This window comes from Tamandua tetradactyla, chromosome 15 (assembly GCF_023851605.1).
Source record: "Tamandua tetradactyla isolate mTamTet1 chromosome 15, mTamTet1.pri, whole genome shotgun sequence".
Classification (NCBI taxonomy): Eukaryota; Metazoa; Chordata; class Mammalia; order Pilosa; family Myrmecophagidae; genus Tamandua; species Tamandua tetradactyla.
Window position 1 is genome coordinate 59,422,554 of NC_135341.1, and position 15,047 is coordinate 59,437,600.

Genomic DNA, 15,047 nt, shown 5'->3' on the forward strand with positions numbered 1-15,047 from the left:
TTCTGGTAACATAGGTACAACTAAAATTTTCCTCTTTTAACCATATTCAAATATATAGTTCAACATTGTTAATTACATACACAATGCTGTGCTACATTTTTGAGCAAAACTTTCCTATCATTCCAAATAGAAACTATGTAAAATTCAAACATTAACTTCTCATTTCCTACCCCGACCCTGGCCCATGGTAAATGTATTCTTTTTTTTTTTTTTTTTTAACATGGGCAGGCACCGGGAATCGAACCCAGGTCCTCGGGCATGGTAGGCAAGCACTCTTACCTGCTGAGCCACCGTGGCCCGCCCCATGGTAAATGTATTCTAGTTTCTGATTCCATGAATTACATTATTTTAATTCTTTCATATCGGTGAGACCAAACAATATTAGTGCTTTTGTATCTGATTTTTTTCACTCAACATGATATCTTCAGGGTTCATCTATGTTGTCACATGTGTCCAAACTTCATTCTTTTTTATGGCTGAGTAATATTCCATTGTGTGTCTATACCACATTTGTTTATCCATTCATCAGTTTATGGACATTTGGATTGCTTCTATTTTTTGGCAATTGTGAATAGTGCCACTATAAACATCAGTATGTCCACATCTGTTTGAGTCCCTGATTTTAATTCCAGAATTGCCAGGTCATACAGTAACTTTCTGAGCAGCTACCAGAGTGTCTTTCATAATGGCTGCACAATTTTACAATTTCACCAGCAAAGAGTGAGTGTTCCTATTTCTTCACATCCTCTCCAACACTTGTAATTTTCTGTTTTGTAAGTATTAGCCATTTGAGTGGGTGTGAAATAGTGTCTCATTTTGATTTTGATTTGCATTTCCCTAATGGCTAATGATGTTGAATCACCATTTCAAGTGCACTCTGGCAGTTTATTTATCTTCTACAGAAAAAATGTCTACTCAAGTCTTTTGCCCATTTTGTTATTAAGTTCATCTTTTTGTAGTTGAATTGTAGGATTTCCTTATATAATCTAGATACTAAACTCTTATCAAACATGGTTTCCAAATATTATTTTCCATCATATGGATTGTCATTTAACTTTCATGATGAATTCCTTTAACACACAACATTTTTTACTTTAATGAGGTTTCATGCATCTATTTAGTTTGTTGCTTGTGCTAATAAAAGTCTAAGAAACCATTATCTGACACAAGGTCCTGAAGATACTTCATTATTTTCCTTTAGGGGTTTTATAGTCCTGGCTCTTATATTTAGGTCTTTGATCCATTTTGAGTTAATTTTTGTGTATAGTCTGAAGGGTCCACCTTCATTCTTTTGTAAATGGAGATGCAGTTTTCACAATTTTTTGAGAGACTACTCTTTTGCAATTAAGTGGACTCTGCCCCCTTCTCCCCTGCCTTGTGAAAATTCAGGTGGCTGTAACGTGATGGTTGATTTCTAAACTCCCAGTTTGATTCCATTGGTCTAAATATCCCTCCTTTTGAGAATACCATGCTGTTTTGATAAACATGGATTTGTAATAAAATTTAGGATCTGGAGGTATAAGTCCTCAAGCATCATTTTTTTTTTTTAATGCATTTGACTATTTGCCACCCCTTACCCTCCCATACAAATTTTATGACTGGCAAAGAAGCAGCTGGAATTTTGATTGGGATTGTTTTGAATCTGCAAATGCCTTTGGGCAGAAATGACATCTTAACAATATTTAGTCTTCTAATCCATGAACACCAAATGTCCTTCCATTTATTTAGGTCCTTTTTCATTTCTTATAGCCATGTTTTGTACATTTTTGTGTACAAGCCATTTATACACTTGGTTAGATTTATTCCTAGATATGTGATTATTTTAGTTGCTGTTGTAAATGATTTTTTTTCTTGACTTCCTCTTTGGATTGTTCATCACCAGAGTATAGAAGCAGTACTGATATTTGTATGTTGATCTTATATCCTGCCACGTTGCTAAATTCATTTATTAGTTCTAGTGGCTTTGTTGTAGGTTTTTCAGAATTTTTGGTATGTAGTATCATGTCATCTGCAAATAGGGAAAGCTTTATTTTCAATTGACATGATCATGTGTTTATTGCTTTTCACTCTATTAATGTGGTGTATTACATTAATCGATTTTATTATGTGGAACCACCTTGTATACCTAGGAAAAATCCCACTTGATAATGGTGTTAAATTCCTTTAATGTGCTATTGGAATCAGTCTCCTAGTATTTTGTTGAGAATTTTTGCATTTATGTACATAAGAGATACTGGTCTGTAATTTTCTTTTCTGTGGTACCTTTATCTGACTTTGGTATGAGGTGAAAAAGTCAACTGAAGAGATATTGGTCTATAATTTTCTTTTCTGTGGTATCTTTATCAAACTTTGGTATGAATTAGGATCTATTTTAGTTTCTTTAGCTATTTAAGCAAATACCAGGCAATTGTTCAACTTAAATAATGGGAAATGAATGGCTCAAAGTTTTGAGGCTAAGATGGAAGTCATGAAGGTGATACTTTCTCTCTGAAGACTATGGTATTCTGGGTATAATGTGCTAGTAATTCTTGGTCCTTGGCTTGTCACATGACAAGGCACATGGTGCTGTTTCCTGGTCTCTCCCTTCTCTTCTGGATTTCATTGATGTTCAGCTTCTAGTTACTCCCTCTGTGGCTTTCTCTCTCTGTTCTGAATTTCATTCTCTTATAAAGGACTCCAGGAATAAGATAAAGATCCATCCTGATTGAAGTGGGCCAAATCTTAACAAAAGTAACCTGATCAAAAAGACTTACTTTTTTTCCAGTAAATACAGCCCTTTAATTGTTTTCCATAGTTTGGAAGAAGGGTACTATCTTTGAGTCTCCTCTGCCACTTTTGCCTTCAGTGAACTGGAACAATGCTTGACCTCAGAGTTGGGGTCCCAGAGATATGAAGTAGCTCATCAAAAGCCTTGATGAGCAATTCGACCTCAGAGTTGGGGTCCCAGAGATATGAAGTAGCTCATCAAAAGCCTTGATGAGCAATTGGACCACATACTCCCAGATCTTGGGGTACCAGGTATTTATATCCCACGCTGGGCAGAAGCAAGTTGCACCAGGGTCTGGGTTGAATCCCTCACAGCTGCTTGCCATGAGGCTATGGGATGGACACTGTAGCCCCTGCAGAGAGTATGGAACTCACAGGTATATACTGCAGTTCACCAGCCTCTTCGTACTGGTTTTACCTGTATGTTCTACAGTGTGTTGGTTTGAAAGTATTATGTACCCCAGAAAAGCCACATTTTTAACCCTAATTCAATCTAGTGGAGGCAGCCATTTCTTTTAATACTGATTCAATACTGTAGATTGGAGACTTTTGATTAGATTATCTCAATAGAGATGTATTCCAGGTGGATTTTCATTACATTATTAGAGTATTTAAAAGGGGAAGCATTTTGGAGAAACTACAGAAATGACAGAAGCCTCAGAGCCAACAGAAACTTCACAGCAATGCTGACACTGATGTGGACACTTGGAGAACACAGACATGGATGTTTGGAGATGCTTGGAGCCCAACAGATGTTGTCATGAGATCTTAAGCAAGTGAGAACCTGGAGAGAGCCTAGAGAAGCCAAGAGATGAAAGACAGCCTCAGAGAAGCAAAATAAGAAACACTCACAGTAACAGAGGCTGAAAGCAATGGAGCCCAGGAACAAGGGACCAGCAGATGCCAGCCATGTGAATTACATGACCCATCAGCCCTTCTTGAGGGAAGGTAACCTCTTGTTGGTGCCTTAATTTGGAAACTTTCACTTCTTGAGAACTGTAAACTTGTAACTTATTAAATTGTCCTTTGTAAGTTGTTCTGGTAGAAGGACTGAGTCACTGAACTTCCTACTCCACCATCTTCCTACAATGTTCCTTGGCATTCTACTTTTATATGTCAAGACTAGAAGTCATTTGGCCTACCAATCCAGCAAAAACTGTTTAAATTGAGTCAGCAGGACTGGGTAGTCTTCAAAGAATCAAAACAGAAGACGAGGAGATATGGATCCAACACAAAACCTCACCATTCATCATCTTGACCCACACTACTCTTTAAGGTAAAGCAAGTCTTCTCTGTTGCTTGTCCCTTGATTCTGGTCCAATACCTATGAGAAAGAAGGTCTGCATCTGCTTTCTTTCTAGAAATCTCTGGTGAATGTGGAGCCACAGATACACTCTCTTGGTTCTTATAGTCTTCTTCCTTTGGTTTCTGTGATACTCCAGAAAGGACATTAAGAGAGACAGGTTGTTAAAATAAATGATCAGGCAGCCATCTTTGCTAATTCACCCTGATGATTTAAAGAGAATAGCAGAGCTGCCAGGTGCCCAGAAAAAAATTAGTATCCTTGTTTTCAAAACAAATGGGGAATGAACAAAGGGAAAGGAAAATAGACTCCAGAAAATGGTGAGCTTAAAATCAAGCCTAAACAAAATTTTAATGTGTGTATTAAATAAATTGTGGATTCCCCAAAGGATGAAATATTCCAAGAGTTAACCTTGTTTTACCTAGATAAGTTTGCCAAACTCAGTCAATTCAAGGAAGAGCCATGTACAGGAAGTAACACGCTCAGCAAAAGATTTTACTGTTTCAAGATATTCTTTTAAAGAAGATAAGAAATGACTAGTGGTGAGATGGATTAACAGCCAGCTGGAAAAAAAATATTTCCAGAATGTTGTTTAATGACTTTGTGTCAATGTGGAAGAAAAATTGTATAAGTTGCAGGAAGTTTTTGCCCTTTTCAATGACATCTATCACTGACAGGTACAAAAAGAGAAATCTAGTTTAACAGAATTACATATAAATAAGAACCAGGGACTTTAGTTAAGGCCAAAATAATGCATAAGTGATATGATCACCAAAACAACTTAGGAAATCTTACAAAGACGTGCAGAGTCCAGAGACAAAATAAGCAGTGGGTAAGGGAATAAGGGGCCAGAGTAGAAGACTTGGTATTGGCAAGCCAATATAATGCCTTCATGAGGACACAACTCTTAGCCAGGGCACATGGCTTTGCGGGTGGAATACAGGCTAGATTTTAGCCTTCCCATGCCTCCTTTGCCAGTACCATCACACACTGCATAATCTTTATACCTGTACACGACAGCCTTGGTAACAAACCACTACACTTTGCACTGCTTAGACCTTTCCTGGAAATTTTCCTCCAAACTGGATAATTCTTAGTAAAAACTTTCAAACTGCACTATTTTCAAAAATGAACAAAATGGCAATTAGTCTGGAAAGTAAGTCATATCTGAAAGGATTAAAGAACCTGATAAAGCCAAGAACCCACAAGGGAAAACTCAGGAGACTATGATAGCAAAATTTAACTATTTGATGGGAATAGTTCAGAAGTCAATGAAAACTAGTGGGTGGACTCACAACACCTTGTATGTGGTGACTGTTCAAAGAATATGTCAGATCAAATAAAAATTACAGCAATGTGTATTTTCATTAGAATCAAGGGATTGTTTTTCCATAACTATGACAATAGAAAAATTGGATTTTTTTTTAAAAAAACTGAATTCTGCATAAGTGGAGAGTTTCACCAATTAAGAATTTTTATAGAAGAGCTTCCATTAAGCAAAGGTTGAATTAGCAGAACTCTTCCAAGATGCCATATGATTTCACAGCATATAGTGTTTGACCATGCACAACTACAAATATAAATAAGATATATTTTCTGCTTGCTTTGAAGTAGTTCATAGTCTTGTTGAGGAGACAGATATGTACCCAACCATGATGCTAAACTGTAAACAATTATTTCAAGAACACAACCAGTTTACAGAATAAACCTGTATAATAGAAATCGTAGATCTTATTTTTATTCTCATCTGCAAGAACTGGAACTTGAACCATGCACAATTATTCTCTTGTCTTTGAATATTTAACCTCGGTAGTCATACAAAGAACAGATTTATTCACAAGACCATAAGGTATCAGAAAATACACCTGAACATAGCACCCTCTGCACAATTCCCATTATATATCAATGCCATTTAAATCAGAATTATCATTCATACTTTCTAGGGAGCCATACATCTGGTTTACTCAAGAGGGTCCTGACTTATACTTCATGTCTAGCATAGTTACTAAAGTGTCTCCTTTCATCTCAAAAGTGTCCAGTTTTGACATTAAATTATATGGTCCCCTTGTCACTATCCTACCTTCCAAATACCTTATGCTCCACTTTGTAGAACATAAAGAAAGCATAAAAAGTACTCAGTTGGTAGTTTTGAAATGAACAAGGCAATTTATTGGTTACCACTAACATTACTTAAGTAGCTTTAATGCAAAACAGATTGAAAGTTACCTAAAAGAAATACAATATTCTATGAAAGTGTGATAGCTGATGAGAACCCAAAGAAAAAAAGGAAGCCTGTATAAAATGTAGGGATTTTTGCTAACACTAAGTAATGGGTTAAAATTTCAGTAAGTGGAAGGGGCATTTCAAAAAGAATATGGAAATATTTCTAAACTCATGTTATATTCATTCATTTACTTATTCATTTAAAAAATAAGAATATAAGTAAAATTGGTTCATGGAAAACTATATTATATAGGTAATAAAGTAGGAAAATGGAAATATTGGGGTAGTCAGAAATTCCTGCATTAACATTTGTTTTTGTTGTTGTAAGGAAAATAAGGGTAAATGGGTTTTCCAAGGTATTTTACAAACTATTCTTAGCAAATGTGATGCAGTATAACCACTTTAAATAATAATGGTTTGTCCCTCAGTGGTTTTCTTCACTCAAACTATTTTTTTCTTTTTCTCCTGCCTGGGGATTTATGATTTAACAGCCTGTAATCGGCAAGATAAAGTCATTCATCATGCAGGCTTAATGTGGGAAAGTAAATTTAACTTGGTGAGGCTGATATATAAATATTGGCCTTTTGGGGAACACACAGAGCATATTTACTTGAGCGCAATATCCAGGCTATTTACTATATCCAACAAATGTCTCAGGTCTAAGGTACAGGGAAAGGGTCTTTTAGTGCCTAAGTTATGGGGAATGCTGCGACTACTACTGGGGGTAGAAGAAAGGGACTATGTATTTTTTAGCTTCCCCTGTCTTTTTGAGAGCATTTTCATACCAGTACCTTCTTATCCTGGTACCTGTATCTATATTTAAATTTATCTATATCTATCTATATTTAAAGGCTACTGGAAATTAACATGTAGCCACCTGAAAATTCCAGGGTTGGATTTATTCACATTGGTGCTTGGAATGTCCCTGACAAAACAGGACACGTGAATGTGGCATTTTATGAGTTTTAATGCCATGTCTGGAGAGTTTAGTCATAGGCCACCAAGTAGATCATGTGCCAAAAAACTTGGGGTGGTAAATGTGGGGACTGTCAATGGAGGGAGCTGACTGAGGCTATATACCAACCACCCATACGGAGAAAATATCACCAGGCTTATCAGTCAAAGGGCAGTGACTTCACTTTTATACATTTTTATCCAGTGATTATAGCATTCTTTAGATAAGGCTGAGATTTAGAGTGAGGAATGTGGAAAAAGAAATTTGGAATTGTAGCTACACACCAAATCCACATTAAGTAAGGCTTTTGTACTAACAGCCAAGCTTAAAACTCTCAGTGGATATGTTCGAGTCATATAATAAAAAATATTCTGGGAAATTGGCCATTTTATCTTAAAATATTCAGAATAAAACTTGGGAGCAGTGTAGATGAGTAATACAGGTCTCACGAGAGGTGATGGTTTAAGTCAAGAAGCAGGCAATATATAAAGGTTTTGCCAAAGACAAAACAGAAACCATCACAGTATCAGTCTCAGGTAGAATAACCTGAGTTAAACACAAAGACTTTTCAGATGGCAGTTTATCAAATAATGTATGCCATATCTTTTTTCTGATCATCTTAAAAACAGGCATGCTACATCTTCTTACTGGAGATGGTTCAGTTCAACAGAACTGTTGACAGATTCTAGGAGCCGGGGGTTGCAGCTAGGTAAACCATGGCTCCAGTACTCAACAACTTTACAATCTTCTGGTTTAGGATACCAGACTAATATAAAGGTAAAAAGATGGACTCAGATTCTTACTTTTCAAATATTTGCCCAGTTGCTTCAACAATACACTACTACAAAACTGAATGAGGAGGGAGATTTCCAAAATTATGCTGGCGAACCTACCCTCAAGGAGCTCAGAACCAAGAATCTAGATTGTGGGGAAACTTGAACACAGAGAAACAACAAGACAAGACAGTACTTCAGGGATAATGAGAACACACTTTTCAGTTCTGTTGAAGGCAATCAACAGAATCATGGCAATCTCCAAGCTGGTCAGAAAAGATGAGGTGGATTTGACTCAGATTCAAATCTCAGGGTGGATCTGATTCAGGACAACAGAGGAGAAGGTATTCTGGGATGTTAGTGGCAGTGAGGAAATCACAGGAAAGAAATCTTGTGATTTTCAAGAAATTGGAGAGAGGCAGGAAAAGCAATGAGATGGATGCTATAGTAAACAGGACTAAGGTCTTTAATGATATGGCCAAGAACCTAAACAGAAAGCCAGAGGGTGGGAAAAAGTCAAGGATCAGCATGGCAGCAGCTTTTCAATGGAAACTTACAATTCACAATGCCTGACCGTTCTTTAATTGTGATGGCTGACATCATTTTTATTGAGAAGTGATGCTGGACAAGACAATAACTCTGTGAAAGTACTCATTCACACATGAAAATAATATATATAGGCCAAAGGGTGAGATTCCAGGTAACTGGGGACTAGACCATAAATTCCTGATTTTGCGCAGTAAATTAAAATCCTTGCTTGTCTTGAAAGAAGACTTTGAATATGCAATTAATTCACTATACACTCTGACTTGTCACCCCAAGTGGTTTGGTTCTTTCCTTCAGTTTTAAGTACATTAGAGTTCTCAAGAAGCAAAACAATTCCTGTGTTACGAAGGACATTATTAGTCATGTGTATCAAACCCTAAAAGGCTGAAAATGATTCGGAAGCTTTCTTAAACTATCAGAAGACTGAGAGAAAGGAAGGGTGGGGAATAGAGAAGGAAAAGAGGTACAATAAAGAGGTGGGCATGTAAATTACAACTGTACCTGTTTATTTCCTTTAATGCTTAATGGCATCACCTCAGGTGGTAATTATGACAACATACACACAAAGCTTTTCTTCTAGGCTGAAAAATGATTTCAGAATAAGATATGGGATCTCAGATTGCTTAGCTGAATGGATTAGGAAAGACACATGATTAGGGAAAACTCTTTGGCTTCAAACATATTGACTTTATAATTGTTCCTATACAGATAGTGATATACAAAAATAATGTGTTCAACTTGCATTTAGAAGAAAAAATTTCCATTCTAGGTTTCTTAGTAGGAAATCTCCTAATTGCATTTAAAAGCCCGAAAAAGTGTTCTCCAACTCCAACTGTTCACTCTTTTTAAATATCCTTCTATAAATAAGGCTAATAACTTCATTTTCCTTACCATAATGGGATTAGCTATTTGCAGGCATAATGGCAGGTCAAAAACCAATCTCCACTATCTGCTAGAGGAAAACAATTCAACAACTGCTTTTGGCACCTTTCTTTGGTATGGAGGATGTAACACAACATTATTGGAGATAATTATTGACCTTTCTCAGAATCTATTCATGCAAATCTACCCTGAAACTAAAAGGTGAATGAACTGCCACAACTGAAAATGCAAGGGCTGCAGGAGCAAAAGAAGCTTTTACAGTGGGTCTTTCTGTCTGGGAGCAGGTGCTTATTGGAATACATTTTATAAGGTCAATATGCGTGCCAGTTGCTTTCTTATTCACTCCCCAATATTGTCAATTCTTTAAAGGCGAAAAGGTCCCACAGGGTCTGTGTGCCAAATAGTTTACCAAAACAATCGGCTACTGCTTGACAAAAAATGAAAAATAAACCATTTATTGCTGTTCAAATTTTAAAAAAATCTGTTTTCTCTAAAAACAATATTGGCAAAGATACACAAAATAATAGGAATTAGATTAGATTAGATATCTGGTCATTCTAAATCTATCTGAATCCTTTTCTAAAAAGGTATTCTTCATAATGAATGAGTTGGGATGAAGTTCATCCTGTGTCCTTCATCGGACCTAGGAGGCCAATCCACCACCCAGGAAATCTGTTATCCAAACTGAGGGGTCAGCATTATGAACATCTAGAAAAGTGTTTCTGGTCCATGTCTGACTTTTGCCTGCCTTTTAATTTCCTCTCTCTGTCTGCATCCTTTCCAACTTAGGCATAGTTATCAATGCATTCTGAAATAGGCTCAAAGAAGAATTAATTAGCTCTTTTACCATCATCCTGTCATTTTCGCTCTCCCTCTCTTATTCATATCTTCTCCTCCTTTACTAGCCCTCCCCATAATTTTCCACGATGTAGATTTCATTTTCCCAAAATCCTGTAAAGCTTGGGCATCTCTTTATGAATGCCAATCTATTAAACCATCTTCACATCACTGGAGATAAGAGAACAGGTTACGACATTACCCAATCAAATAAAGTCTAATGTTAGCACTGAGCTCATAACCTGACCCAATTAAGATCATTACGTAACAGGGTCACTTATTAAGGACATCACTTATATAGCAATTCCTTCAAGGACCTTAATCCAATTTCTATTTTATCTTTGACATCATTATAGGAACTAGGTGGTCCAGTGAGTCAAACTGAATTCAGAGACTCCTATTCCAGAAAATATATGCATGAGAATATTAAGACTTTATAAACACAAGTATTAATACCGATTTATCAAATCACACTACATACAGATTACTAAGTAAAATATGTATTTTCAGTTCATCTGAAGCATAATGTAGAAGGGTAATTTTGTTTTTCACCATCAATCCTTCCCTACTGGGGGAGTTTGGAGTTAGATGAAGTTCAGAGAATCCGACTCTGACAGATCAGGAGATCATCTCTGATTCATTGATTTTCAATCACTTTTGAACTAAACTTACTCCCCACCAAGTTCCTTCCTAGTACCTTTAAAGTCCACAAAGGACAATCTGAAAACTACTAAATAGTATCCCATCAACCTCTCTTAACAAAGAAAGACTCTAAACTCAGGAAGATTCTATACTTTGCCCAATGACAGGCAAATGAATAGAGGCAGAGCAATCTCTCTCTTTTACCTTTTTCTCTTCTTTGAATTTCACACATCTGGACATTCACGTAACACTTTGGTGGGTTCTGCTTGCCCAGTGCCATTTTTCATTTCTTCCACCATACTGGTTTCTCGGTTCCTTTCTTGTGCTGTTTTTTGCAACTACTTTCAAGAGGGCATTCTCCATCTGAAGAGTTTCAGGATACTTGGCCTGTCAGCCAAGGCTCTATACCACCCTTTGCTTCCCAGGTACAGAGCCCTTCACTCATGGTGAGGCTGACATACTTATTTTTACATGTCTCTGAGAGGTCTTTTTGCTCTGACTCAATTCACTTATTAAATATCCACCTCTAATAAAAAAAAGACCCATTTCCTGAGACAATATCACTAGAAGGACTATCACCACAGGACAACAAAAAAGCTTATTTCCACAGTATTTTTTGTTTGTGTCCCTCTCTTCTACCACTTTTAAATATGTCTTATTTCACAGCAACAACAACAATAACAAACACACACACACAAAATGATATCAATTGATACTAGTTACATTTCTAAGTATACCTTACCTCAGTACAGTTAGCTGTTTTTGAAATCAATGGCAATGCCATCTACCAGGCAATACCCAACCACTTCATGGGCTCACTCATCATCATTAATTCAGAAGTCGTCCATGAATTCCTGCCCAAGATCTATCGAAACTCTGTTCCCATAGTAAGAAAATTAACCTGATGGCATGGAGACTGAGTTCACATATTAACCAAATGTGAGCCCAAAGTATGACCTTTCATTACTGTACTATGCCATGAAACTCCTCTATCTCTCCATTAAAATAATCATAATGATGATCATTATTATAGAGGGCTGTTAGTCACAACACTTAGTAGCATATCTGCCAGAATTCATGTTAGCCTACATGATCACCCTCCTCCTTTCAGAGTTTGTCATTGATACTTTGGTATCTCCAGCTTTGGGCAATGCATGTTCTGCGGCATAAGGACTAGAATAAATCAGTAGGGGAAGCTCTATTGACAATTATGTTCTTAAAGAAACTGGAAACACTGGTGAGCCCATCAAGGTTTGTAAAATAGTAAAGTATGCTAAAAAAAAGTATACTCATTAATAATTAGCTTTGGGAACAAAATGAAAACACAGACTTGATATATTGTCAATATCAATAAATAGTTTAATAATAACTGTCACAAAAGGCAGTGGCAGTTACTCCAAAAATTGTAAGTACTAAGTCAAGAAGAGTGTTGCTATATAGGGAGCTGCCAGTAGAGCTATCTACTGTTAGTTTTTGATGCATCTATTTAAATGCTTTGGCATAAAATCAGTAAAAGAAAGGCTCAGAATGTGTGGGTACTTCTTTTTACTCTAATTAATAAATTAAATATGACTAGAACTTATGTACTGGTTGCATATAACAGAAAAATAGTATATTAGTCTTGGGTGTGCATAACTATAATTCCTCAGTCATCATTAACAGAATTCATTAAGAATACCTTCTTGCAAAGTGGATGAGTTTTTCATCATCCAATAAATATTTATTGAGCATCTACCATATAATTAACACTCTTGTAAGTGCTGAGGATAGGGCAGTGAGCAGAACAAAAATCCCTGCTATCATAAGCTTAATATTAAGGTTAAAAAAAACAGTTTACACACTCTTAGGAAAAGACTGATTATTTATAGTCATAATTATAAGTAAGCAGCAGAACTGGCTTTGAGCACATTTACTCAGTAAATGACAACCAGAATCAGTAAATGTATTACTGAAAACCAAACAATGATAGTCCTTAGTCTGTTTTCTCTGTTTCCCTGAACCTTCTGGAAACTAAACCTTGTGAGGGCAAAGACATGGTTTGCCTGTCTTATCCATCTCTCCAGCATCTACTGCAGTTCCTAGTACACAGTTAATACTTGGTCAATATTGTTGACTGACAAAATGTGAGAAGGGCAGTCTGATTAAATTAAGTGACACTAATAGATGAATTAATGTTACCTCTTTAAGGTTCAGAACTATTATACTTTGAAAAGACCAAGCTTGTTAAGCTCAAATAAATTTGACATTTTGGGGAAGTAGGAGATCTCCAAGTAGATGAGCCAGGCTTGTTAAGTTCTTATGCCTATAATCAGTTTCTGGTTCCACTTTCTTCTGAAGCCAAAGAGTCTCTAAAAGTGTTCATAGTTTCTTAAAATTGCTTCCTTCCCAGTGCTCTAGCAGCAGATAAAGCACATACATATATTTAGCTGATCAATGTGTGAGAAGTGATTGCCTGATTTACCCTTGTCCATTTACACGTACAACATCATGAAACTAGTCTCTCCCATTCCATCCATCAAACTTCTACTATCTGAAATGTAACTGTAATTTCACTGAGGGATCACAGAGAGAGTACCTTTTTTATATATTGTTGCTTCAATAGTTTGAGACTTTCATCCAAATTCAGCTTTTTGTTTCAGAGGAAAATGGAAGTGATGGGGAAGTAACTAACATTTATTGAAATGTCTTCTAGGTCCAGATTCTCTACTTAATATTCTACTTACATTTTGAGGTTCATAATCAAATCTATGTATTTGGTCATTCATTAAAATTCAATCATTCAATCAATAAGTGTTTATTGAACATCTGTGTTGTGCTAGGTACTGGAGATAAAATAGTGACCAGGAGAGATACACTGAGGAAAAGTATTTCTTAGGATAAGTGTGAGGTGCTATAATCACTCCCCCCTTTTTTTCAGATAAGAAACAAAGCTGAAAGTGCTTAAACAATTTGTCCAAGTGATAGAGATCACAAGTTTTAGAGCCAGAATTCAACTGGCCCAAGTCTTTCTGATTGTTAAACTCAAGTTCTTTTTGTTATCAAACTCCTTTAGACCATTTCTGTTCATGGTATGGCCCCAAGACCAGCAGAGTCAGCATCATCTGGAAGCTTGTGAAAAACGCAGAACCTCAGGCCTCTACTCCTGCCAGACTTTCTGAATCAGACTTTTCATTTCTAGCAATCCCCAAGTGACTTAGGTACATATTAAAATTTGCACAGGTGTTGGTCATGAAGACCTCTTTAGATAAGGGAAGGAAAACAAGCAAAAAATTAAAGTATTCTGTCAAAACCATACTAAAAGTGCTGCAATTCCACCACTGTGGTCTGTATTTTGAGATAAAGGTGTAGGCTGAACCCTTCAGGTTTTTAATCTAACTAGACAAATAGCTTACACACTTACACCCAAAGGAAAGCATGAAAGACACAATCGAGTCTGCACGGAGAACCTCTGAACACATACCAACTCCTCTAATGCACTGATTTTAATATGCCAGATTGCTAAGAGTCTCATAATATGGCAAATTTATGCTGCTTCCATCCTTGTTCAGGTGAACCTCTTAATTAGAATGACCTCATATTCCCTCTTACACTCTCAAGCTAACCTATATTTTCTTCAAGACACAAGTTAACTACTACTTCCTCAGGCATTAGAAAGCCTCTTATGACTGAAGAAAGGTCACTTGGAAACCTGGGCTTTTGAAAGATATTAGCCATTTGCAAAACTTTCTCTGCAGGATGTATTTCTAAACCCTGGCCTGTGACTTCCAGTAACCTCTCTCCATTCCACCTCTCATGACTTGACCCACTGGACACTGGCTAAGGCCCTGCTTCCTCTGCTAGTCCTAGGTTCTAGGGTTAGATGATGACAAATGCCTTCTGAAATCTTGGTGCTTGGTACCTGCTTCTCTGTGTAGTCTTTCCCTTTCCTTCTTTAATGTTTTAGTACATTTTTATATCCATTTCTAACTCTGAATCTTAAAAAAGAAAACAACCAACCAAACAACAAACACAAACACCCTTCTGAGTCCTGCATCTGGGTTCTGAGACATGGCTTTCTCCATCTTCAATGTCAGAAGTCACCAATAAACTCTGAATCATCAAATCTAATAAATATTTCTGG

General features: G+C 36.6%; 2 long non-coding RNA genes across 7 annotated transcripts in view; one reads left to right on the forward strand and one right to left on the reverse strand.

Annotated features, from left to right (window-relative positions):
* Window positions 1–15,047, forward strand: part of LOC143657487 (uncharacterized) — an 80,481-nt gene that overhangs the window by 62,701 nt on the left and 2,733 nt on the right. The window lies entirely within an intron of this gene.
* Window positions 1–15,047, reverse strand: part of LOC143657488 (uncharacterized) — a 129,005-nt gene that overhangs the window by 18,283 nt on the left and 95,675 nt on the right. The window lies entirely within an intron of this gene.